This window comes from Tupaia chinensis, unplaced genomic scaffold, assembly GCF_000334495.1.
Source record: "Tupaia chinensis unplaced genomic scaffold, TupChi_1.0 Scaffold000430_1, whole genome shotgun sequence".
Classification (NCBI taxonomy): Eukaryota; Metazoa; Chordata; class Mammalia; order Scandentia; family Tupaiidae; genus Tupaia; species Tupaia belangeri.
Window position 1 is genome coordinate 989,382 of NW_006159935.1, and position 27,397 is coordinate 1,016,778.

The 27,397-nt window shown below is 39.8% G+C and overlaps 1 protein-coding gene and 1 pseudogene across 1 annotated transcript in view; one reads left to right on the forward strand and one right to left on the reverse strand.

Moving 5' to 3' along the window:
• Positions 1-27,397, reverse strand: part of LOC102488139 (neuroligin-1) — a 502,350-nt gene that overhangs the window by 38,907 nt on the left and 436,046 nt on the right. The window lies entirely within an intron of this gene.
• Positions 24,473-25,090, forward strand: LOC114009005 (ethylmalonyl-CoA decarboxylase pseudogene; annotated as a pseudogene).

A 27,397-nucleotide genomic window follows, 5' to 3' on the forward strand; every position in this document is an offset into this window, starting at 1 on the left:
TGAATGATATGATGTCATTTATGTCTAATTTTAGATTACAGGTTGAATTAATATGCCTCTACCAAACTCCATGTACCCTACAGAGAATATAAGTTCTTTTTAAGCATTCATGTCGTATTTATGAAAATTAACCATACACAAGGATAGAAACCTTTATAGACTCAAAAAAAAAAAACAAATGAAAAACATTTATTCAATTACTTATTTACTAATAGTTATTGAGGACCCTCTATGAGCCAGTACTTCTTCATTTATTGGAGATAGGACAGTGAGCAAAAGAGATCAATCTCCTGCCTCTTGACATTTACATTTGAAATGGGAGGAGACAAGAATAAACAAATAAGCCAGTAAATACACCACATATCCGAGGGTAGAAAGTGCTATCAAGATACATAAAGGAGGTTGAGAGGAGTTAAGAGTTGACAATTTTGAGAGAATTCAACTCTATTTTTTGCTATTTGGGGATCATTTTCCTCAAACTTACTGGGAATATGGGCTATTTTTAGTTTAGCATTGTTAAAGAAGATTCTATTCTATTTAGAATTAACCCTTTTATGATTTTCCATACACGATCTGTAACGACAAGGATGTTAACAAATCCATAACTTTTAATGAGAAAGTAGCAACTATAAATCCTGTTTGTAATCACAACATGAATAGATAAAAATAATATCGAGCCTGTTACGGAGGATTTTCTATTTTTAATTAAAACAGATCCTCTGTTGTACATTTCCTGGGTTTTATAAAATCTGAGTTTATGATGTATCTGACTGCAATATTATGAGGATCAGTGAGTGACATGTACTAAAGAACTGGTAAGCCATGAGGTTGGAGTCACCTCTCACATAGATAGAGCGGGGAACTGGAGGATGAACACGTAGTTTAACTTTCAGTAAGCAGGTACTCTGCGCTATTTTCTTCAAAGCAGCCCACTAAATTCATGATTATCATTCCCTATGATTGAGGTCTTGGATGGGAGGAAAATTCAGAAGAAGAGGGGAAGGAGTTTGATACACTGAAGGACCAAGGAAGGATGGTAGGTGGATAGCTCTTATTCAATCCCATTTGATCGAAGGAATGTTCTCAATAATAGATTTTTAAGTGAACTCTGGGGAGACAACCTCAAACTTCAGGATATATGAAATCCGAGCTTTTAGCTCAAGTCAGTGACAACATGGAAACAATGTGGGACAAATATTCTACATGTTGGCTTGATTTTGTTTTAATACTCGAAATACTGGCCATGATTAGAATGGTAAATACGATGAATCCCTTATTTCACAAAACTCAAAGGATGAGAAATAAAAAGTCATCAGAAGGAAGAAATATAAAGGAAAAAATACTAAAAAAATTAAGATATAAGGTGATGTTGGGAAAGGAAGATTTTCCTATATGTTTTTAAATTGAGGTTATAAACTGCACAATTTTGTTTTATATTAATCTGGCCCTAAAAGCATAACTGTGATTTAGGGTGAGATGACTAAGTTTCATATTCTCTTATTCACATGGATCTTAAAGTAGGTTACCAAAAAGACATACAGAATATTAAAATTTAAATGCCCACACAAAGAATAAAAGGAAAAAGAAACTACATGTCAGCTTGTCACAGTCATAACCAAAAATGAGGAAAATGAGGCAGAAATTAGCATGTAATAAATATGGAATTTCCATTATTTCTAAAGAATTAAATAGTGAGGGTGGTACTATTTGGTGAGTGCTCTTTAGAGATTTTTGTATCCACTGAGGTAAATAAAATCCTGTCCCCAGTGAACTACTTTCCCTGAAATTCCTACTTTTGGAGACCATTCGTGTAGCTCAAAGAAAAACTTTGCCTTTAGTACTCCATAAATTCAGGGAATGTTCAGCTTCGTAATTACAAAGTGAATCACACCCACACTTAGAAAAGGAAAGAATTCCTCCAGATAATTTCCAGGGAGAGGACCCTACAGCGTGGGGCCAGTAGGAGAAAGCAAGTGATTGTGGACGCACCTCTGCCCTGGCTAGGCTGGTTCCACTTGGGAGCCTCACCCCAGGTTGGGGTCCTGGGCTAACAGAAAGGTGTGATGGCCTGGAGATCTGGAGACAGCTGGGTTTGGAAGACAGTTTCTGTGCAGAGAAGTAGCAAATACCAAATCCACCCATTTTATGCTTCTTTCAATGCAGGGCTATTAGCCATCTGCAATCTTAAACTCCTAAAACTTGGCAGGACTGAAGGAATGAAAAGGGTACTTGGGCCCCTCACTTCCACCATCAGTGCTTATTGATTGTCCCGAGATAGTCATCCAAATTTTAGGCTCCTAAGGCCTTAAATTTCTCCATTCCCCTTAGAAATCCAATCTCACAAGCTGACCCATGGGATGGACTGAACAGTATCAATTCCAACTTAAATTGAATTAAATTATATACACTTTGGAGTAACTCATTCCCAGGTCTCTGTGAGTGTGGAGACAAGTAAAATCCAGTCTTTTGAAGTCAATAAGGAACACAGAACTACAATGAACAATCGTGGGAAAATGTGGAGGGTGTGAAACACAGAACTATTGGCTGGTTAATTGCAGGGGGCACTAGAAAGGGCTTCTTAGAGGAAATGATATAGCTGGGCTTGGGAGTTTATAAAACCATTCAAAATGTAGTAACAAATGTCAGCATGTATTATTTACCATGTTGTAGGTGGAGCCCATATTATGAAGAATCTTAGGTGCCACGCTGAAAAGCTTATCTTCCAATCTTACCCCATGGACATTCAATGCAGGGCTTTCAGATGCAGGGAGGAACCAGACAATGTGAGTCTTACATGAACTCGGCCCCCGCGTGGAAGTTGTATTGACAACATACAAGGCTAGAGTTTGGGGGCTTATTTTAAAGACTATTGGATTATTCCCAGTGTGAGAGGAAGTCAGACGAAACTAAGCCATATAATAGGGAGGGAGAAGCCTGGCTGGCTTGTGGTAAATAAACAATCATTTCTCCTACTCCTCATGGTGCATTTCACTATACAAGCGATCACACTTTGGCTGAAGCAGGTGTTGAGAGTGAGGTGAACACTATTGACAATTACGTCTAAGAAGAGGTATAAACCAAGACTATTTCAGGTAATCTGCTTATGCTGGTTTCAAGAACATAGGAACAGACTGATAAAGCAGCCAGCTGAGAATGAAAGAGAGAGACATTTCGGGATGTTTAAGATACAAATGACTGACGGAAAAGAAGTGCCCTGGTGAATCTCACATTCGGTTATGTTTTTGGCAAGCAGAAGGCAGATATGCATAAATTCTGAGGCATGACCAGCATGTACATAGCTGTTCATCACTTAGAAGCTTCCAGACCTACTGTGACAACAAATTCTCATTGAGGTGATTCCTCAATACCATTCATGTCCCCCTAGTCTCTCGTTTGCATGTGCCCAATGCTATCTCTGGAGTCCCTCAGAGAGAAGAGCTTAAGGGACAGGATATTCCATAACCTACCGAGGCGTGGTTGAGATGGCAGAGTCTCACCAAGCTTATCTTAGATTTCGAGCAGTAGAAATCTCAGTACTGCGTCGGACAGGCTTTGGGATATTGCTGTCAGACAGCAAGTTGATACTGCAGAAAGGATAAACTTCCTTTCCTTTTGAACTTATTAGAAAACGTCCTCATATGTGGATTAGGGATTAATTTCCATAACCCCATCATATGCTAATATTTTAGATACTTTGCTGTTTCATAATGTCTTATGCAATCATATTTCCATAGCCTTCAAAGGCATTGATATGATTGTAATTGCATTGTAATGTGCTATTGTTGAAGAATTAGAGAAAATAAAACTATAAAAATGAAAATAATCATCAGTCATAGTTTCTTCACCCTAATAGCCACTGTTAAATAATAAGTGAATTTTGTAACTTTATGTACACATTATGTATAACATTCATTTGGCTTTTTCACTGAAAATTCCATCATAAACAATTCTGTATATAATTAAAGTCACTTCCTAATATAATATGTCATAATAGGGTTATACTTTATCTTCTAAATGTAGTATAATTTATTAATTACTTGTTTTTGAACAATAGATTGATGCTGATACTTCTCTAAAACAAATAATGTTAAGGGAAATACATGTGTTTGTATTTCATCTTTTGTGAGTTCTGAACTTTTTTAGATTTTTAGTAGTGAAAACACGGCGGGGGGAACCCTATTCATATTTTAAGGTAGATAAATATTAGGAAATCACTTCAAGAAAGTTTCTATCACTTTATGCATCAGTAATAGTGAATGTTGGAACTGTATCATTGTATCACTCTTAGCACTGGGCATTCTACTTCTTGTAATTATCTTTATAATCACTTCATGGGGGAAATAAGACATCCTATTTTATTTATTTATTTATTTGGAGAAAGTTTTGGTTTAGGTTATATGCACTTGCCAGAGAGACAGAAATAAAAAAAAAAAAATCACCGCCTGTGAGGATGGCCACATGGCAATCCCTTCTCCTCCATTCTCCTCTCAGGATTTTGAGCACACATGCACACGCGCCTGGCATGAGTTTCAAACTCTAAGGTCTGGGTCTCCAACTGTGTTCCACCACGTGGAAGTCCACTATGCCACCTGCTGGCCCCTCAATTTTGTTTGATGTGTATTTCTTTGGTTTCTTAGCAAGGTTGCAAAGTTTCTCATGTTGTTCATGATTACACTTAAGTTATCTCGATTGAGATTTTCCCAGGAAAACAGTCACTCAGTTGTTAGCATCTTTTAAAATCTATGGTGCTTTCTCCATTTTCCCCTTCTTCTCCATGGCCTCACCAGTAGCTAGCAAGGTGCTGGGCCTGCCGTGGGCACTTGACACATGCTCCTGGGAACCTTATTTGTACCTGTCCCTGTTGTCATCTAAGGTGTGCGAGGCCTTCACTTACAGAGGGTTTGCCTAGATGATGTATCTGAAGACTATAAAGAAATAGGAAAAATTATTTTGGGGGCCTAAAGAATTTGAATATTTCTCTGAACGTTTAGGTTATCGATTTGGGATAAGTTTATTTCTTGTCACACTAATGCCACCACAGAATCAGAGGCTTAAGTGTATTCTGCTCTAACAGAAGTGGATACATTATATACATATACACAGTCAATAATAAACAACAGATTTATGCAGAATGGGCCTACCACACTGCAGTCACCTTTTTACCAAAAGAAATCCTTCTAAAAGTGATAGCGCAGAATGGCAATGACAATACAAATAAAAACTCATTATAGTCTATTGCTTTCTTCTCACAGAAAAAATCTCCTTAAATTAATTCACCAAAACCCAATTATATTTTTAAAGAGGTTTAGCCAATTCTACAAATAGATTTCTTTCCCCCCCTTTCTTTTTTCTTTTTCTTTTTACAATTCATTAGTAAGAGACCTTTGCCTATGAAAGACAGTGTACGATGCTTCAAGCCAAACAAAGTAAAATAAACATATCATTTCACTTTTATTAATTTGGGATTGCGTGATTTCATGCTGATAAAGTAGTGATTTGTAAACTGAGAATATGAAGAGAAGACAAATGGGAACAAAATAAATGTTAGTATGAGCCAAGCTGGGTGTGTAATCTCAGTCGGATTTTTAGATGAGGAAACACAGACTCAAAAATTTTAGAAAACTAAAGAAAAAACAAATTTAGAAAATTTTTCTCAGAACACACAACTGGTAAATGCCAGACTCCATTAAAAGTCACCTCTGCTGGGCATCAAAATCTGTGTTCTGCCTAGTTCCCTTTCTGCTGAGAAGGTCCTGACAGAAGTCCTTTAGAAATAGTAGAACATTAGTTCCTTTAATTTTTCTAATAATTCTTCAGGTTGTTAACTGTAGTTACCACTATTTTACAGTCGGAAAATTGAAACACTGCAAGGTAAGGAACTTGTCCAATACCTTGCAGCTAAAAAGCGTACCTGGGAACCAAATCGGCAGTCTAAGAGTAGTCTGTGCATTGGGTCACTCCGTGTGGCCCCTCTGCACTGGCTTTGGCAAGAGTTGGAGTCACCAATGTAATTGTAACTGGAAATGTGACAGTACAGCCTAATCTTCACAAAGTAACACTCCAGAAGATGATCAATTTCTACCTTATCATCAAATAAATACTATCATCTACTCATGTGGCGAGTACTTGCATTGTCTTGGTTCCCACAGAAAACTAGTAGACCAGAAACCCTGTTATCATCCCACCCCTCAATAGTTCTGTCCTTTTATTTTACATATGAAAAACTGACCAAAATAAATTTTAAAAAGAAAAAAATTCTAAAGACTCAGAGGTATCTGGTAGCAAATGTGTCAGGGGTTAGGACCTAGGTTCGCAACAATCTTTCAAAAATATTTCTTGGGAACCAGCAGTTAGGGTAATGGCTATGTCTCTGGATTCCCACGTAGTCGACCGCGGTTCGCGTCCCGGACCCGGTGTCTTAAAGCTCACGCCGAGCACATGTGCGTGCGTGCCCAAGATCCCGAGAGGAGAATGGAGGAGAAGGGACTGCGGCATGACCATCCCCCTTGGGGGGTGATTTCTCGCTTTCTGTCTCTCTGTCTCTGTCTGTCTGTCTGGCGAGCGCATGCACCCTGTAGCAAAAACCTCTCAAAAAAATTTCTTAAATATTATAATTTTATTAATTCAAGTAGAAGTGTATACTTCAAGTACAGATGATAAGGAAATTATCAGCACGATCTACATATTAGTAGTTCAGCTACTTGCCATTAAATCTAGCCATTGTGTGAACACACTTAAGAGACTCAAATCTGACCTCATTTGCACACTGTATATACCTAACTGGTTTTTGAAATATATTTTTACATCTACTTAAGAAAATCTGCATGTTTGATACTGCTGAGAAAATTTGTCATTAGCTTAGAATTATTGTGTTTCTCTTTCTACTTCCTCACATTGAATTCATTTCTCAATTGGTTCTTCCAGAGAGAAGTTTTCAGTTAATTATGTAAGTATTTGTTAAGATAATTGATTCATGAAATTAAGATTACCTTTTGTTCATTTGATTTTAGAGGAACACTGCTGAAACAAATAAACAGCGGCGTCATTTGCTACTTTTTTCCAGGGAGTGCTCATGAAAGAAATTAAAATGATACATCATCAGTGTATCTTCCTGTAAAGTTGGGAGGAACAACTTTTGCAAATCAAATGACAGGCAGCTCCACATAACAGAGTCGTGGCTCAATTATGAGTTCAATCCCAATTCTGTTAGTGGAAATCATTTCTCTTCATCCCCAAAGGCACTATTGTCAGGAATATCTACTAAGTGGTTGGGGCTAAGAAAATAAAACTAAAGACATCAAGGTGTTTTCTGTATCATGCATGTAAGGGAAAGAAAGCATAAACTGTCCTTTTCAGTGCCGTCAGCACTGGGTCACTATATAGTTGCCATTTTAATCTCATGTTGTTATACTCCTGCAAAGAAATTCTATTTGATTTTTATCCGTATCAGGTGAAAAAGTCTCCTTTCAAACGACAGTATGAAATGTGCCCTTCCTTTCCACAGATCATCTTCAAAGTGGACCCTGTGCCCAAATCAGCATTTTTACACATCTTGAGGGGTGGGAGAGTTTCAAGCTTCTGAGTCCCGGACTCAAACCGTGGTCAGCAGGGTGGGAATCCAGCCACCTTAACCACCACACCACCTGCTGACCCAGTGTTCGGAGTTTTTGAGAACATGGTACTGTACCAACTTGTCAGACTCCACACGCAGCCAAATCAAGTGTGGGATTACTGAGCTATCTAAGGTAGTCATCTTTTTCTATTTTTCTCTTTTAGGTGAGGGAGAGGGTAGGAGGAGTGAGAAAATGAGCCCACAGTAAACCCAGTGCAGGGCTCACTCCGTGGTGCAGTGGTGCAGTGGTAGGTGCTGTTCAGGAGGAGCCAGATCTCCCACGGACACTGCAGCTGCATCCCTGATCTCCCACGGACACTGCAGCTGCATCCCTGGCCCCTTCAGGTTGAGACAGGTGGGGGCAGGAAGTGAGAGTCCAAGACTCATGGGTTGCGGACTGGGGGGAGGGAGCGCTGTGACTCTATCCAGGGGAGGGTGCTCATCTCTCTCTCTCTCTTTCTCTCTCTCTCTCTCACACACACACACACTCACATGCATGAACAAAGAAATAATAATAATAATAAAAAGACAGACAGCCTAAGATAAAAACAAAGGCTATTTCTCAGAAGGTCTGAGTTTTCATTTCAAGCTTAACCCTTGATAAGCTTTTGAATTTGAATCCATCCATTGAGTCTTCTTGGCTTAAGATTCCTTGTTTCCTTATGTGAGTGTGTTGAAATGTATCAGCAGTGTTCAAACTTGTTCCTTGAAGTCCTGAGGGTTCTGGAAAAGTATTTCAGTGATCCTTACAAGATGAAAAACTAGTGTCCCAAAGTTCAGTTAGCATTTAGCACCTTTACAAAGGAAAGGTAGAAGGGGTAGGTGGCAGGTCAGTATATTAACTATTTCAGAAAGGCAACTTTAAGTGATTTTAGGTGCTTCATTTTAATTTACACTATTCCTTTCTCGAAATGTTGACACTGCTCAGATTTCTATGAGAATCTTCTCTGTATGGTATGGTAACTATGAATTCATCATTCTACTTTTCTACTGAATTATAAGTAGTCCAGGAGAAGCATTCCTTCTTAGCCAGAAAGTAGTTGATACATGGGATGAAAAACAGAAGCCAATGGAGGTCATGAAGAATAATTTATGCATTAGTATGGAAGATAAATATTCACGGGACAAGAAAGGAGCATGTGGAATTGTTAGGATTATCAGGCAGTAATGGTCCGTGCAGAGGGATACAGAATAGGAGTTAAACCTGACAGCTATTAAGGAAGTCGACTGCTTAGGGCTTTGTGACCATCTTGGTGAGAAACACGGGGGAGAGGAACCTAAAATGACTATCCAATTTCTGTGTCGGAGTCTCATTAACCCGGAAAGGAAGTACTGACGGAGGAGCAGTTTGGAAGGTAATAATGATTTGTTAAATTTTGCTCATGCTACCGAGGGTATCAAGTGGCGTGGTTTTTTTATGCCTGTTGTTACACTGGATGATTTGAGACGTACAAATGCACTTATCCCTGAGGGCAGCAGTCAGCAAAGTTTGAAAAACATTTTTTTAAAAGAGCTATGCATAAGACAGCTAAATGCAACTGTCAACAAGTACTTTTCCTGGATCTAAAACATCCATTTAGAAGTCAGGGAAAGGCACTGGGCTGCAACGCATACACTGATGTGGAAGTTGCCAGTGGGCAGGTGAGCGGATGAGATTAGGTAAAGGAAAAGTGAGGAGGAGAGACACTTTAAAGAATACCAACATTGAGACCCACAGAAGAAAAGGAGATGGGAAAAGAGACAAGTGTCCTCAAAACTAGCGAAGGGAAAAGGCCCAATTTGTCAGGAGTTTAACTGTGTGTGATATGCTTTGTGTGGTTTCATGCCATGAAAATCACAAAGATTTGGGCTTTTCCTGCAGACACTTGTCAAGGATTTAAAAACAGAAACAACCATCGATTGCATTCACAATGAACATGAAAAGCAGATTTGGAACACTGATTTGGCAGAAAAGGAGAGTGAACTAGGTAATGCACGTGTCTAGGACAGGACGACAGGCCTCCAGGAGAGGTGGGAGGTGCCTCAGGGTAAGAGCAACGTGAGGCCACCTGCTCTCCCGCATCACTGTGAAACGCCCTGGTAGAAACGATGAGAGCCTCAGCGACTTCAGGAGAAACGTGGAGACTCTGAACAGAGGCTGAGACAGGCTGCTCCACCCTCTGATGACACAGCACGTAAGCACCTCCGGAAATAAATCTGAGGAAGTGTGTGAATTGACTTTGAAAATGTGAAAAAAAATTAGTAACATATTTTAAAAGTAAAATACAACTTGAGAATAGTGAATGTGTAAAGAAAGAAGCAATGTGTCTAAATAAACACTTCCGTTTATATCTGTTCGAGGACTCTATGCTGTAACAGAGATACGCACAGCAACTGGGATGGTCTAATCAACACCTGGGAAGAACTGGGGGAAGGAAATGAGCCAGTGGTTTGTGGCAGGGAGATTACATTTACATGTGTCTCATGAACCTGAAAAATAGACGAGAACTGCAAACTCAGGGAAAAGAGAACTTGGCCTGCCCAAACAGGAATCTTATTTGGTCAGATACATTGACTGAGCAAATCTAATGGGTGCTGGGGCCAATGCAAAATGCATCCGAAAACCTAACCTTGAAGCCTCGTGTTCTAAAATCGACTGCGACAGAACCACGTTGATTGTGATATAATAAGTTATTGATTTGCAAGGAATACGTGACATCTTCTCACTGCGTTAAAATAGTATCTCCACTAATTTGGGGTGGGGATAAAGTTGATTAATTTTCTAAACTTTGAATTAGACTGACTTTTGTCTACCATATCCTAGAATTTAAAAAAATGGAGCTCTCCTAGAACTCTTTTGTTTGTTGAAGTACCTGAAGGAAATAATTATATGCAATCTGCTTCAACTATATATAAGACATGTCAAGTAAAATAAATGTTTATGCATAAATTAATATAGCATAAAATCGAGCAGACAGTGTCTGTGTATAATCCAGGTATGCAGTAGCCCGTTAATGGAAAGATTTGTGGTTTGAGTGGTTTGAATTCTTCTGACTAGGCATTGCAAAATATCCAAGATTCAGGGCTATGGAAATGTAATTCTCCAGCTGAAATGAGTGAATTGTGTCTCCTCCTTCTCCACGTTCGCATCCACAAAGACCCTCAGAATGTGAACTTATCTGGAAATAGGATCTCTGTGATGTAATCAGTTAAAATAAGTTTTACTGAATTAAGGTGGGCCCGAAATCCAATGACAGGTGTCTTTAAAAAAATTTTTATTGTTCTTTTTTTTAAACGTTCGACCACTATACATCATTTGGCTTGTAAAGAGAACTTACCCTACCACAGCTGTCTCTATAAAAGAAAAGACAACATTCAGACACACAGAGAAGCCCAAGTGACAATGGAAAGAGAAGCCACCCGTGCTAGGAAGAGGCAAGGACAGCTTCTCTGGAGCCTTAGGCACATCCATGGTCCTACTGACAATTTCATGTTGGACTTCAGCTTCTAGAATGTTGAGGCAACACATTTTTCTTGTTTTAAATGATCCAATGTATGATAATTTGTTACTGTAGCTCTAGCAAACAAATACACCCATTTTAGTAAAGGAATTTTTTTTTGACAGGTTTTTGCTATAGGGCATGTGCGCTCGCCAGACAGACAGAGAGACAGAAAGTGAGAAATCACCCCCCAGGAGGAATGGCCGCTCCACAATCCCTTCTCCTCTGTTCTCCTCTCGGGATCTTGGGCATGCACAGACCCGCGCCCAGCGTGAGTTTTTTAAGCCACTGGGTCCGGGACTCGAACCATGGTTGACTACATGGGAGGCCAGTGACATAGCCATTACGCTAACTGCTGGTCCCAGTAAAGGAAATGTTAATGTGCGTACTGTTTACCCAAGAATCTGACTTGAACAAAGTTCAAAGGCACATTCACAGCGCCACGTTGAGCACCCCTAGGTCACTGGGAGAGAGTGTGCCTGTGTTGTAACTGGAACCCAAGACCAACACTGTTTTGGGGCTTTTGCTGAAGGCACTGTCCCTTGCTGCTGCTGACTTTATGAGGACAATTTTATAGAAAAATGACTTCTGTAAATCCCACCGCCAGTCAGTAGGACCTGGCAAAGTGCTCCCACTGATGATGTTCGTGATGAGAATGCAGGGCCAACAGCTCTACACTCCGGCTTATAAAACAAGCTACAGTGTCGCCGGCTTCCTCACCTCATCATTTCCAGAATGATACTTACCTTTCAAGCCACAAAACAGTGCTGATGCCAAGGCCATAAAAAGTATTATATGATTCTGCCTGCCATCTTTTCAAGGTGGGCTGGCAAAGCAGAGGACCACAGACAGAAAAATGGAGCAATAAAGGTTAAATAGCAGGCAATAATATTAATCCACTGTGCTGCGGTGCCGATTAAGAGATTGACCAGCTCCCTGCACTCCTAATTGGGTTTTCCTGTATTTTTGACAACACTTAGAGCTCTACTCTGATAAATCCTATTTTTACTTGCCATTTATTCTCCATGAATGACTCAATGTAATAGACTTATCTGTAAAAACATACAAATGCTAGTATTGCTATAGAATTCTTTCTGTGGTTCTCTTTGCAAATTGTTGGCATGTTACTTTCTGAAAGGCAAGTAATTCATACACTGAATTGTGGGCTAATTGCTGTCTAAATCTTTCATATGCAAATAAGATATAAAGCTGTAATGCAGGTACTGGGAACGCAAAGCCCCGTGTAAAGTGATGCTCTAGGAAACTGGATTGTGCTAGGACTCGAAAAATGGATCCATATGTCGTTATGGATAATACGAAATGAAAACTGAAAGAAGAATAAAACTTTATATATGCACCTGTCAGAGAGTTTCTCGAATCTGGGAGGTCATTTTCACGTGTTCTATCACTATTATTTTTGTAGTAATGCTATATTAGTCTAAATGTGTGTGTGTGCTTTAGTTAGGATATGTGGCATGTAAACATCTAATCACTATTTGGTTATTATTTCAGTAACAACCAAACTAGTTTCAGTTATAAAACATTAATTATATATCCTTGATCTTAGCCAATAGGTTCCCCTCTGCAGGAAAGCTCCATATTAATTTAGAACCCAATTTTTGACTTATTCAGTCTGCTTGGATTGTCTGATTTCATTGTGTAACTAGTGAATCTTCTATTTTCTTTTGTGATGTTTTTAGTTTGGATTTAGTCTAGTACCATCCCTGAAACTACTTAGTATTCCCACCAGAATCTTCCTGCACAATCCCACAGTCAGCCAGGTGCTGAAATACTCTGCTTCAGACTCTCAGGGTGAGGTTTCTGCTCTCCCTTTGACTTAGTGAACACCTTAGTCTTGACTGTCGATGAACTTTGCACAGCTCCTGCCTCCTCCCCTCCTGGTGGAGCACTCGTATTGTCTGACTTCTTCCTACTTGGCCTTCTCCACAGCATCTATGTCCTGATGTACAGAAGTGTACCTGCCAGGTGTCAGATGAACAGAAACTGCTGGGAAGATGGTAGGAGGAAGAAATCAGAACATACAGTGAATGCTCGACTGGAGGATACCAGGCAGGGAGATGATGCAAAATGCGTCTGCTTATTCTACTTACTTCCTCCTTCCATGCCCTGTTTTTCACATAAACCATACATTTCCTGACTCTCCTGGTTGTTTCTTCCAGCTCTAACTAGTGATATCTAACTTTTCACATTGGCGAACACTTACAGAACGTCTTCATGGCAAGGCATTGGACTACTGGGGACACAAAGGCGAACTGTGCCATCCCTGTTTTCAAGGAGCCGATTGTCTGTTCAGGAGTAATCTGCTTTGGTACTCCTGCTGCAACCCAGGCAGGTTACACTTAAATCTTGCAGTTCTGGTTTTCTTAGCTGAGCAGGGTTGGTAATCATCTGAGGTGCTTGCTAATGTCAGAGTTCTGACCATTATTCCAGCTTTATTGAATCTGAGACTGCAGGAACGGGGTCTAGGAATTTGTCTTAGCAAGCAACCACTGTGATTATGTAGATGTTCTGAGGACCATGCCTTGAGAGATACTGCCTAAGAGCAACTCCATGGAATAGGCTTAATGATCCCCATTTTACAGAAAGATACTGAAGACTGAAGTTATGAACTTTTTAATTGAACAGTGCAATAGGCACTGTTAGGATAAGGTCCAAATCCAGAGTATGTGGCTTCAAAATCCATTTCCACTCAACTCCTTTGGAGAACGTCTTACCTATATCTTCTGTGAATCCCTGGTGCCCATTCCAGGGTAGTCTCCCAGATAATTATGGCACTAGCTGATGCTATTGACAGAATTTTCCAACATTTTAGAACATACAAAGCCATTGAGAGGGCATCTTATCAGATTGCCTGAAATATACTTAGATGTTTTGAACTTGAAAGATTAAGAACGAACAAGTGTGGTAGAAAACTATGTAGGTCAGAATGAGTCACCAGCTGAACGTAAACCAGGACTGTTCTGTTGAAACTAGACCATCATCGCAGTCTTAACAAATGGCAGAATAGCCAGAAGCAATTCTCCCACTGTAGGGAATTCATGAACTACTGCTAAACAATAGAAAATGGGCTGCTGTCAGCTGAATCCCTGAGCAGAGTGGGAAACTTGGAAAATATGAAGAACCAAGAAAACAAAATTACAATGAAGTTCACAGCGGGGGATGGGGGGATTGGAGAAATGTTTTCTTCCAATAGAAGGCTTGATCTGCAGAGTGATCTCATTTGGAAGGGTATTTTGAAGAATCTCTGTGGTCCTCATGCAGGAGATCCCCATAGAGGAGGTCTGCAGCATGCACCTTAACTGTAATGCTGTCAGGAAGGATGTTCTCAAGGACGTGAGAATGATCTATTGAAAAAGCAACTGTACATTCTTGCTAAGAGGGGAAAAAAAAAAGTACTTGTGGAAAAAAACTTTGGTTAAACCAAGAGAAGTCTGTGGCTGAAAGAAGTAAGGAAACATTTTATTTAACCATTTCTGGTAATCCCTTTCCTATTCTTTAACCTCCCTTAAGGAAAGATAATGCAGCAACACTGCAGCAAAAGAAAAAAGAAAAAAAGAAAGAAAGAAAAGGAAAAGAAACTACTGGGAACATTTTTATCTTCTGCCTTAAATCCTCCCTACTGCAATTTTACCTTCTTACTCTTGGGAAGGTATGGGGTAGCCGGTGAGTGACATTAGTCATAGTTTTCCTAGGAAGCTATAATCCCCTGGTGACAGTTTCTATTACCATGAACACTCTCATTTTAACCTTGCTTGATTATTTAAAGGGAACTTAAGTGGTATGGATTCAACTTGTCGAAAGCATTAATTTTTCCTATGAAAAAGCTGGTGTAAGCCATAAAAGAGCTGTGAAAGAGCCAAAGACAATTTTCTGAGGAAATTATTCATTGACTTAATTTACTTTAAATTGCAAAACTCTGCTTCTAAAGTTCATCTATTTTCTGGCCTAGGCAAACTTATGAAGTAGGTGAAGTTTGTCTTCCTCTCCCCTCACTCTTTCTGCTGTTCTCTCTGCTGGGTGTTCTCTTCAGTGCCTCGGGTATTTACGTACTCTCAGGCTGACCGAGATTGTCTGTCCTTAAGCTCTGTTCGAGCTTGCCCTACTGCTTCGTTCTCCTTCACTCTTCTTCCCTGCTATCTCCCCCGTCTCCCTCTACTTTATAAAAACAGAACCATCTTGCCTGGTTCTTCTTCTTCATCTTTTGTTTTTTGAAGACGGAGTCTCACTATGTCTTGATCAGCCTAGTCCAGCCTCCTGAGTAACTGGGACTACAGGCTTCTTAGGGTGGGCTGGGAACCAAACCCAGGCCTCCCATGTGGCCTTAGCTACTAAGGAGCAGCGTCAATGTGCAACTCTCCAGGGCCTGTGCATTGTTTTCTCAGGGTTTTTGGTTCTGGCAAGGTGAGGTCTAGCTAATCTTAATACCATGTGTGTGAATGGAAGTGGTTATGCTTTGAATGGTCTACTCCCAAAGATATGTCGAGTACTAATCCCCATATAATGGACTATATGTTTATATCCCTCCCCCAATTCATATACTGAAATCCTAATGCCGAAGGGGTTCATATCGTGAGGCAGGACCTTTGGCTGGGAATTAGATAATGAGGTAGCAACATATGGAACTAGTGCCCTTATATGGGGTCCCGAAGAGCTCTCTCAAGATCTTTCTGCTATTGACAGTATTTATGAGAATACATGAGAAGTCAGCAGTCTGCCGGGCTGGCTGATGGCATATTGGTTACATCGCTGGACTTCCATGTAGTTGACTGCAGTTTGAGTCTCATACTCGGTGGCTTAAAACTCACTCCAGGCACCTGAGAGTGCATGCCCAAAATCCTGAGAGGAGAATGGAGGAGAAAGAATTAAATCATGGCCATCAGCATCCCCCCTGGGGAGTAATTTCTTGCTTTCTGCCTCTGTCTTTCCAACAAGCACGCGTGTCCTCCTGATCTTAGACTTTCAGCCTCCAGAACCGTGAGAAACAGATTTCTGAGTGAGAGCCTACAGCATCCGTTATGGCAGCTCCAATGGACCAAGACACCCATTACATCAGGATTTGATTTCATGTGGAAATTGCCATTGCAGATGCAGGACCTCAATTCAGTATGATGTAGTCCTTACAAGAGACAGAGATACACAAGAGGAAAAGACCACATGACCTCAGAGGCAGGGACTGGAGTTGGGCTGCCATAAACTGTGGACCCCTTAAGGCCACCAAAAGCAGAAAAAGTTGGGGACAGATCTTTACCTGAGGCTTTGTGAGGAATACGACCTGCCAACATTTGGTTTTGGACTTCTAAGATATAGAACCATGAGAGAATAGATTTTTGGTGGTTTCAGCAGCTAAGTTTGTGGCATTTTGTGATGGCGGCCCTAAAAAACTAATCTAGAGACTAACTTGTCAAAATGTTGTTTCTGAATAACTTTCTTATGTCTAGAGTAATTGGGCCTTCAGTAGGTAAAGGCATAGCAAACACCACAAGTGGTAGGACTGCGGTACCTGATGGGTCAATGGGAAGGTATTTTGAGATGGAAAGTATTGTGTGGTGCCCATGACAGAACCTGATTCCCAGAATTCTCTGGGCTTACCCAGCATAACCACCTGATATCACAACTGTCCTGTTGGGAACTTTCCTCCCTAAAGAGTGTGAATATAGAGACATAGCCAAGATGGCATTTACTGGTAGCGGTCCTGAGAGTATCAGTCATTCTGGCAGGCACTTGCTCTTCAGCAATTTTGCTCCTCATACTATCCTCTCTATTTCAGGAAGGGACACTGCCATCCATAGGGTTACTCAAGGCCAAAACTGGAAAATAGAGAAACTGAGATTTCCCCCACTCCCCAAATCTTCAGTACCTTGCATAGTTCATGGTACATAGGATGTGTTCACAATTGCTTCCTCACAATTCACATGATGACATTTGGTTGTGATGGAATTGAGAGAGTCAAAACATAAATCAAATTTGGGATTAAGAGGTGGAGCCTTTGGGAGTGACTAGGCTTAAGGTTATCAGGGTGAGGCCCAATGATGGTGCCCTGGAGGGTCTAGAAGGAGAGGGACCTTGGACACAGATGCTCACTCTGCCCTTGTTCTGTGTGGCCATGTGGTCCCCTCTGTCATGCCATCTGTTGATACTGGCAAGAAGACCCTCATCACTTACAGTCCCTTGGCCTTGAACCACCCAAAACAGAAACTGAAAAAACCCTCTAGTCTTCATAAATTACCCAGGTTCAAGTATTTTGTATTAAGCAGCATGAAGGACTAAAACATAGTGATGAGTCTATAACACCCAAACTGGGTTACCTTCATGACATATATTGTGATTTCATGGGTGCTGTTCTGGGGGAGCCCTCTGTTCCCCTGTTTATTTCACAAACTGGTTCTGTGGAGCCTTATTTTACCTGAGAATGAAAATTCATTCACTGCTAACATACTATAAAGGGATAATACTGAAGCATCAATGGGAGGAGTCTAGGTTCAGGTCTGAGCTCAGCTACTAATCAGATATCCAAAACCTGGAAAGGGCATAATTTAACAGGAATTATTAAAGAACACAGTAATGCAATTGAAAGTGGATTGGAAATCCAGTAAAATTGGATTTCTAATCTCTGCCCTGCCAAAAACTCACCCCTTGGGGTTGTCATGAATCTCCTCCGGGTCACATTTTCCTCCTCTGAATATTAAGGAGATTTGACTATTTAAGAGGGAGCACGCGTAAAGCCATTCGACTCTGTAGGATGAAGCTTAGAAGGGTGAAAGGAGGGGAAGGAAGAAGGTTGTCACACAGGGAGGCTGCTGCAGGAAAGATAAAAGCACCATTTTATTTGGAGCCAGTGATGAGTGTGGAAATAGTTTGATTTTACTGTCCTCAAGTATATTCACTGGCAAAACACTGTCCTTCTGTTAGATTTCCCTGGTTTTATGCGACCTGCATTTGTGGTGATGTTTTACTGACTTCTTCGTTTGAATTAGTTGCTTGCTGTTACATGCCTCCAAATGCCATTATGAATCATCGAAGCCCACGACCATCGATCACAGTTACAAGGCATATAAAAGGTGACAATCATCACTCAAATATCTTCACTCTGCCTGAAACAAAATTTTCTCAGTACAAAATAAGTACTTTCCCTCCTGCAGCATTAGTCAAGATTTATACTCCTAATATGCAAATAGTCCCTGAAGTTTTGAATGAAGAGAAGCACTCGATGTCTCAGCTCAAAAACAGACAGGAGATGTAATTTTAAATAAGTCTCTCTGCTTTGAGGCTTATCCACAGACTTTTGGAAGTGTCACATTTTTGCTCATGAGACAGCAAGAGGCACTGAGTCCTCAAATATTTCTTCAAAAAGTTGTTGATGTATGTCTTGGGTGTATGAGGATAATAGCTAGCTCCAAACATCATCTGTGTGCTTGCTAAGAAGGAAATGTTATGAAAATAGGAAGATGTAAATTACGATGTGATGTAAGACCACTACAGCGTTGAACTAGAAGCAGTCCAGGAGATGTTCATCAAGTCAGAAGTGATAACCTCAGACACAAAGTAAAGGTAACAACCAGGAAACACTCCTAGTTAAGAGGAGGCAAACTTGAAATTCAGAAGTCTGGACTTTGACTTGAGCACTCTGTCAATTCCATGCCAGTTCCTAATTGTTTAAACAAGTAAACAACTGTGGTGGAAGCCATTCAGGGCCACTAAATAGTCATTCCCCCTTCCTCTTCTGGATTTTACCCTGCATGGCACTAAAACATGCAAAGACAAAAAAAAAATTAAAAAAATAATAAAATAATTCCCATATAAGTTTTAGACAATATGATGTAAGTATTTAGTGTGATTTCCAAGAAACTGCCATTTTGTATAATATATGGTCTTGAAGAAGGAACCCAGGCTAAGATTACAGATCCTAAATTATTAATGATCATAGATTCACCCCACCGACCACTTGTGAACTACATAAGAAATCAAAACTACCTGTCTTAAACACTTTTGAGTTTCCCATACTATAAATAGCCAAGGCTGATTCTAAGTGCACACAGATTGTTGCTATACTTAAGTAAAAGCAAACCGCAAACAAAAAACAAAAGTAAAAAACAAAACAAAACACAACAAAAACAGAAACAAACTAGAAGGTTTTTTAAAATGAAGTTGCTGAATGTTTTAATATCTGCCATCTTGGGTAACCAAAAGGGACACCAACGGGACTAGTGAGTATGAATCTGTCCTTTTTTTTTTTTTAATTTAAACACATCAATTTAATAAGTTCTTTTACTCACACACATTTATTTGCTACTAAAAAAAAGAAATAGCATATCGAAATTTCCTTTTATTGCAATTCAAACATTGAAAACCAGAAAATCTATTTCTACCCCACTTTCTATGCTCTAGCAAAACCACCCAATGTCTTCGTTACAGCCTTCCCCACACTTTACCTTGCTTTCAGATACTTGATGCCGGCTTCATTTTAGGCTTCAGGCTTCTAAAATACGTATTTGAGACCTATCGGTGCTTCTTTGGGTCAAATCGGACAGTGGAAAAAAATGTATTGCATTTAGAACCTGTTCAGCTATATTCAAACTACTTATCCCTTATAAATCACTGGCATCAAGGTAGAAAGAAAATCAAGAAGGAAAAGCTATCACAGAATTCATAAGTTATCAAAATAATTGGCAAAATGATTTGCTAGTTTTTCCTAGCAAAGAGTAGCTCTCTCAACCAATTCTACGTAACTACCAGCAGGAAAGGAAAGGAGCTTTCTGGCTAAATGGGCTCTGCGCCATAATTATTCTCTATTTTAGCATTTTTAGAGGGATCCCATCCATGATATAGGCAATCACTATGGGACTTTTGAATGGTTCAGTTCTTGCTTCATTCTGAACTCCTGAAATGTTCACATCTCTTAGAGCTCTTTCAAGCCAAGAAAGTGTGTTGATTAAAAGGTATCACAGCTTTACTATCCTTTCATTCCCGATTCTGTAGAGGAAGCCACCTCTGATCTTCTGAAAGATCTAATCTGTCCTGCCGTGGGGGTGGACCTTCTGATCAAGGGGAAAGGAACCTGCCACCAGGATCCAGCCAGTTACTGAGTTCATTGTTAAGGGTTCTGAGCAGACAGGAGAAGAGGCTGCCAGTTGCCCAGCTCCCCTCCTGGCTAAATATGGGACTGGAAATGAGTTCCACCCTAGGGAGATCTCAAGATGGTTCCACCTTCCTTTTTGGCTAGTTTTCTCAAAAGAGGAACTTTCACTCTCTCCAGTCAATTCTTTTCTTTTAATGAATCATTTATTTATTTTTATTATTTTTTAAATTTGCTAGTGGACATGTGAGCTCGCCAGAGAGAGACAGAGAGAGGAAAAAAAGGAAAGTGAGAAAGGAAACCATCGGGTTTGAGACTTGAACCGTGGTCAGCCAGGTGGGACTCCAGTGTCTCCACTGCCATGCCACCTGCTGGCCCTCCAGTCCATTCTTAGTCTTAAAAGAATGACTTATTTCAGAATACAACCCTAAAATGTGTGCTTATGATTACGTAAAGTACTGACATTTTCCATATGGAGTGTTATTGTTGTGTGGGCATAGGTGGCTAAGAATTCACTAATATCTCCTTTATTTTAGTTTCCTAGCTATTTACTAAGCATTTCAGAAATGCCAGTGCAAGTATAGGCACATGGTTGCATCATTTGGAAACTCAGTACATAGCATACATGATGCTGAAGAAATGATGAAAATAGTAGGAATATTTAAATTGTGAGAACATAACAGAGTAATTTTATTTCTGATAATCTTGATTCTATTTGGTGCTGGTAAAACCAATGCAAACATTCTGAAAGATATAACATCATAGTCAATAAACTTGGAGTAACATCAAAATTAGATGTAAGTCAAATTCCTCTGAGTAACATTCTCTTAAAAGATTCATTGCGAAAGTGCTAAAACAGCATATCACATACACTGTCTTGTTAATCCTTGAGAGAAAAAAAAGCCCTTTAAAAGCAAATCATTTTAAATTAGGTATGGTAAAATAGCAACCCGAAGCCAGGGCTTTCTGTAATCTTAAATATACTGAGACGAACTCTGTGAATCATTACCTACAAATAAAATAATTTTCAAAAGCAAAATGGCGCCTTAAAATAATGTATAACTTTTAATCCCACAATTCTTTTCGAATTTATTTCAAAATATTAAGAAAAATCATCCAAAACTTGGAAAGCGGGGGCATAAATGCAGTTCTATTCAGTGCCATTATTTTAACAGGTTCTTCTATTGATTGAAAAATTGTCTAAGATCATGCACAGGGAGGCATTGTGAAATTATACCTGAACTAGTAGATTTCTGTCTGGTAGAAAAGGACACCCTTACAGTTTTATGGTCATATAAGAAGTTAAGCAATTTTGTTTCTTAATATTGGCAAAATTATTTCAGCATTTCCTTAGTTGCTTGACTGTATAAATCTCCGTTTTTCTTTTTTCTTTTTTTGTATCAAAATCAATTGATACTTTGGGGCTGCAAGTGGCACAGTGGTTAATGAGCTGGATTCATGTGATCAGCCAAAGTTCCAGTTCTGGGCTTGGTGGCTGGAAACTTATGCAAAGCGTGTGTGCGTGCATGGCCAAAATTCCAAGAGGACTCTGAAGGAGAAAGGATTACGGCCTGGTCATCCCCCTTGGGGGATGATTTCTTGCTTTCTGTCTCTCTGTGTCTCTCTGTCTCTCCAGTGAGCATATGCACTCTATAGCAAAAATCTCTCAGGAAAAAAATAAAATGAAAAAAATGATACTTTAAATCCATTTCCCCCACAAACTTCTTGAAGGCCCCTAGTGAATTTATAATCTAATAAATACATGTTATATTACCCAACCACTTTGTCAGGCATTTACCTGCAGGAATTTGCTTGCCACTGTAAGAGGGAGATACCCACTGGAAAATACAGGACGAATATTATTTTTATGCTAACAAGTATTGAAAAACGACAAGCTTGGCGATCCTCTTCTGAAAGCTGATTTGCAGGATGTACAAATCATGCTGAGGTTTGCGACAAGAAAGAACTAAAGGTGTACAGAGAGGGAAGGAGGGAGGAAAGGTTTAACAAAGTATCAAACAAGAGTGACAGGTACTCTCCCTTAGAACCCAGAGTCAGGCGTAAGGAGAGGGTGTGGCTGCAGACGCTGGAGCCGTGTGGGAGGCCCTAGGCTCTGACCCTTGGATGATGTGACCACATCATGCCTGCCTGTCCCCAGGGTCCTGGTCCCGGAAGGCAGGGGGTGGGAAATGGGGATCACCATGTGCTAAGTTCTTACCAGGGGTCTCTCTCTCTCTCTCATTTTCATGAAGAAAGAAATAAACTTGAAAACAAAACAAAACAAAACAAAGCCTGTGAAATCGCTACCTGCCTTTATCACAAGGCTAACAACACACATATTGCTCTCTGCTGCCTAAAAAGACCCTCGCAGGATAAAAAGAAAGATGAGCATTTAGCTCTTTCAAGTCTGCTGATCATTTTCTCTGGTCTCTGATGACTGACTCGAGGTTCGAAGCATTGGGCTTACTTCCTAGGCCCCTGTGATTGATAAATGATCACACTCCTTTTCCCCCTAACAGCATCATCTTGCAATAATGGTACATCTTCGAAGGAACACATGGATGGGCTGTCAGATCAATAAATGCAAGCTACTTAAGGCCAGCTCTGTGCCAGCAACATGGGAGTGGGTAGAGCGAGGGTTTCAATGAAGGTCTATCATCTTTCTCATTCCAGACGTGAAGTGGCGCCAATCAGATTTATGTTGGGTGTTTGACGTGGGGGTTCTGTCAGCTGCAGGAACAGGGGAAGTCATCTACCTCTGCCTCTCACTTGGATGACCACCTGCTGTTTCCTCTGGGCTGAATTAACTCACGACTGGGCTGTGGCAGCAAAGGGGTCACCTCCAGCCCTGCTCTTGGCTGTGCAAATTTGGTACAACTTTTGCTAAAAGAGAAAAAAGTTTGGCCTAATCTCATTCAACCGCATGTCCTTAGCTCCTACTATTCTCTGTCTGGAATGAGAATGCAAAGTCAAATCGCTGCTTTCCTTTGGCTGGTCATGCAGGAAACAGAATTGGAAATGAATGATATTTTCATGATCTGGCAATAATGGGGAGCAGATGCCCTTTTTTACATCATTCACTCATGTCCCCAAAAGGCATTCTTAAGTCTCTGTTAAAATAAATTGATTTGCCTTTTGCAAAAGCTTTGTTTTATAATGTGTCAGGGGATTTGAAAGATAGGCAGTTTTCAAAGAGAGTAAAGCAAATACATGCAGTGTTTGCATTATTTACCAATTAGAATTTGGCACGCAGTTCTAGTTGGCATATATTTGAATTAAGAAAATTCATTTGTACATCTCTAACACGAATATTAATTCAACTTGTATTGAAGACATGGAATGTGCAAATTTCCATACTTGGCAGCACGAGGGGTTCGAAGAGAAGCAAGAGGTTGTACATTGGTGATGTGGCAAGATGCACGAAGAATTATTAATAGCTATGAAAGGTAAATTAAATGCCTTGGGGGACAGTGATCTGTCTTACTTGGAAAATAGGAATAAATGGGATAAAGCATTCCAGAGTAAAGCAATATCCTCCTGCTGGAAACTTCTCACAGCTATGGCATTTATGTATAGGAGCCATAGAGACCTGGCCTATCGTAAACTGCAGCCAGTTCACACACTTGGATTGGCAAGACAATACAAATGAATTTGTTTGTAATATAAAAAAAAAAATGCTCCTTTCATTTCTAATTGAGCTGAGAACATGTCTGTGTCCTTGTACTGGAGAATTTATTCAATAGAAAGTTAAGAGCCTACTCGGTGCCAGGCCTGTGCTTGTGGCTAAAGACATGTTAGAGTCTCGCCTGTGTAAGACCTGGGCAAGGACATTACATCAAGAGATACAACATTGGAAGGAGAGCGAGGGAGGGGCACCTGGCTAAGTGTCTTATCTTCACTCATTATTAGCGCTTCTGTTTTTTTCTTAAAGAATTATTTTATGTACCTTTATTTATTTGTTTTAATTTGGCCAGAGGGACAGAGTGAGAGAGAGGAGAAAGCAAGCCGCCAGGTCCGGGACTACCACAGTAGACCATGTGGGAGTCCAGCGCCCTTAACCACCATGCCACCTGCTGCCCCGAAGTGGCTGTCTTCTGAAGACACCTGGAAGGACAAAGTTGCTAGTTGGACAGGATCATCACCTTATAATATATGTCATGGTTTCCATGACGAGGAAGTAAAAAAGAAATGTCATCAGTTTCTCGCAGATTCCCTGACCTTGGGAGGAAGATGGTCTTGGCACTCTGACCCTGAAGAATTCAGGGAAATGAACAGCTTCTCTGTGCTATGCTGATCCAGCTTCCGGAACAAGGGGTAGAACTGGGATAGTGCACAGTGGGGAAGGCCTCATTGTCGTGGGGCAAGGAATACCTTCTCTTCAGGATCTGACCTGAGTGTCATGAAAGCAGAAGCAGCTGCAGAGACTCCCTTTACAAGGGTCACACTGGTTCAAGGCCCAGCCTCGGTGGAGGAGTGGATTTAACAGCAGCACATGATATCAGCTTACTGGCTCCAGAGAGTGGGATCAGACTCGTTCACAAGGCCATGTGTGAGGACCAAGCTGGGGTGGCACTGCCAGGCTGGTTGCACAAACTGGCAGTAGACAAGCTCGCAGTGTTAAGTGTGGTTTCACACTAGATTTAACAAGATCTTTCAACATAGACATGGGGGAAGCGGTCTTGCCCTCTTCATAGGAAACTAAATCTCTAGAGGAGGCACGAGAGTGGCTAATTCAGTTTACCAGCAGACCACTGGAAGGAATTAGAGCTTTGAAAAAATCTGTTATTCAGGCAAAGAGCTATGAGTGGAGGACGCATGACAGAACAAAAGAGATTTGTTTTTGAAGTTTGGGGTGGACCTGCACATTTAGAAGCTGTTGATAGGAAAGGAAAATTTAATAAGTAGTTTTAAAAAGTACTGTACTCTGAGTAAAACTGCAGTGATTAATATGTATAAAGGTGAAATATTAAATATGAGTATCAGAATTTCTGTGAAGGCTATGGCTAGTATTCATATTTGTTTTTAATTATTTGACTATCAGAACTCATTGGCCTATTTTTTTTAACCAAATACTCACTTGGGTCTTGAAAGAAAGAAAGAAAGAAAGAAAGAAAGAAAGAAAGAAAGAAGAGAAAGAAAGGAAAAGAAAGAGAAAGAAAAAGAAAGAAAGAAAGAAAGAAAGAAAGAAAGAAAGAAAGAAAGAAAGAAGAAAGAAAGAAAGAAAGAAAGAAAGAAGAGAAAGAAAGGAAAAGAAAGAGAAAGAAAAAGAAAGAAAGAAAGAAAGAAAGAAAGAAAGAAAGAAAGAAAGAAAGAAAGAAGAAAGAAAGGAAATAAAAAAAAAACCACACAGAAACTGTTGGCGTTGATTTCCACATTCCTACATTTCTTAGCCTATAAGCAAAGATCAGTTTTTAAAAGTCAAAGCTTTGGGGTCAGAAAGTGGTGTGGTGGTTAAGATGCTGGACTCCCACTTGACTGACTGTGGTTTGAGTCCTGGACCTTGTGGCTTGCTTTCTCACTTTTTCTTTCTCACTTTCCTTCTCTCTGTTTCTGTCTCTCTCTGGTCAAATGAATAGTAATAATAGTAATAATAAATACAATTAAATAAATAATTTTAAAAAATGAATAAAAGCTTCTTCACAAAACCTATACCTGGGGTATTTTTCATAACATTTTTGTTGTTACCTGGAAATACTTTACTAAAATAACTAAATAAGCCCTGCAGTTAAAGAATGAAAGTAGGGTGGAATCAGGGGACAAGAGAACAAGAAAAGCTGTGTTCAATTATCTTCTGCTCCAAGCAGCTGGACTTAGGTCATGGAAATAGTCCTTCATTAAAAAAAAAAAAAAAAAAAAATCCCTACTACTTTCTACACACTTTGCTTCTTATTAAATCTTCTAAATCATTATTTTTGAAATTCTTTGTTTTTTGTTTCGGTTATCAGAAGGTGCATGCACTAGACGGAGACAGGGAGAGGAAGAAGGCATCCCTCAGAGCACTGTGGTTACGTACAATGGCATAATCCTTTCTCCGTCCTGTTGGAGTTTGGGGCACGCGTACACCCACATTTTCCCAGTGTTTTTCAGGCTGCTGTGATGGGGATTCTAACTTTAATTAGCCATGGGGGGGCCTGGTTCCTTTGGCCACTGTGCTACGGGGCTGACTCAAAATCTTTTTTTTTTCTGGGCCAACAGGTGTTAAGATGCTGGACTCCGACGTAGCTGATCATCATTTGGGTCCAGACTGGTGGCTTGAAACTCATGCCCAGGGCATGTGCATGCGTGTCCCAATCCCAAGAGAATGGAGAAGGGATGTAGTGTGGCCATCCACTCCCCAGCCCCACCCTGGGGGGTGACTTTTTGCTTTCTGTCCCTTTGGTGAGCGCTCACACCTTATAGCAAAAATCTCTTTTAAAAAATCATTAGTTTTCTATGTTAAATTATCTAGTTAACAATAGTAACTGTGATATGGAAACTCACCTGACTCTATATACAAACTGGCCATTCATTTTTGAACTCTAGAATTTTCAAGCTCATAAATATTACTGTCAATACCGTTTTTACGTGAACCTATTCAAGGGATTCCTTAAACAAATTTATATTTTACATCAATTTTCTGACTTTTTTTTTTGTCTGAAAAACAGAAAGCTAATTTTTCTTCCTTTACATCTATCTTTTAAAGTAAATTTAATAAAAACACACAACTAAACTTTTATCATCCTAGTAACACACTGTTTTAAAATGTGTAAATCAGTTAAATACCAATTCTAATCTATCGCAAGGGGTGAAAGGGAATTTCAAAGTAGTGACAATGTTTATTTAATATTTCCACACTCTATCTATTTAAGAATTATATATAGTAAACATAATTTTATCACTATGATCTTACTGTTTTGAGTTAGGAAAATAAACTGAGACAAACATATTACTTTTTCTCTGGGGCAAATTCTAGATTCACATGTTAACCTAGTATTTCCTTTTTTTGTCATAGATCTAAAAATTGCCCAATAAAAGTGGATTTTTGCGGCCTACTTAAAAATTTTAAAAAAGGTCTAAACACTAACATACTAGGCCTGATCACCCAAGTTATTCTTATTTACTGTCTTCTCACTCTCCTCAAAAGCCACTTCATTCCTGAGAGGTCAAAAACCTCAAAACATAAGCACCATTTACGTGCAATTTCATGACTTTGAAGAATAGGAAAGGGAAAGA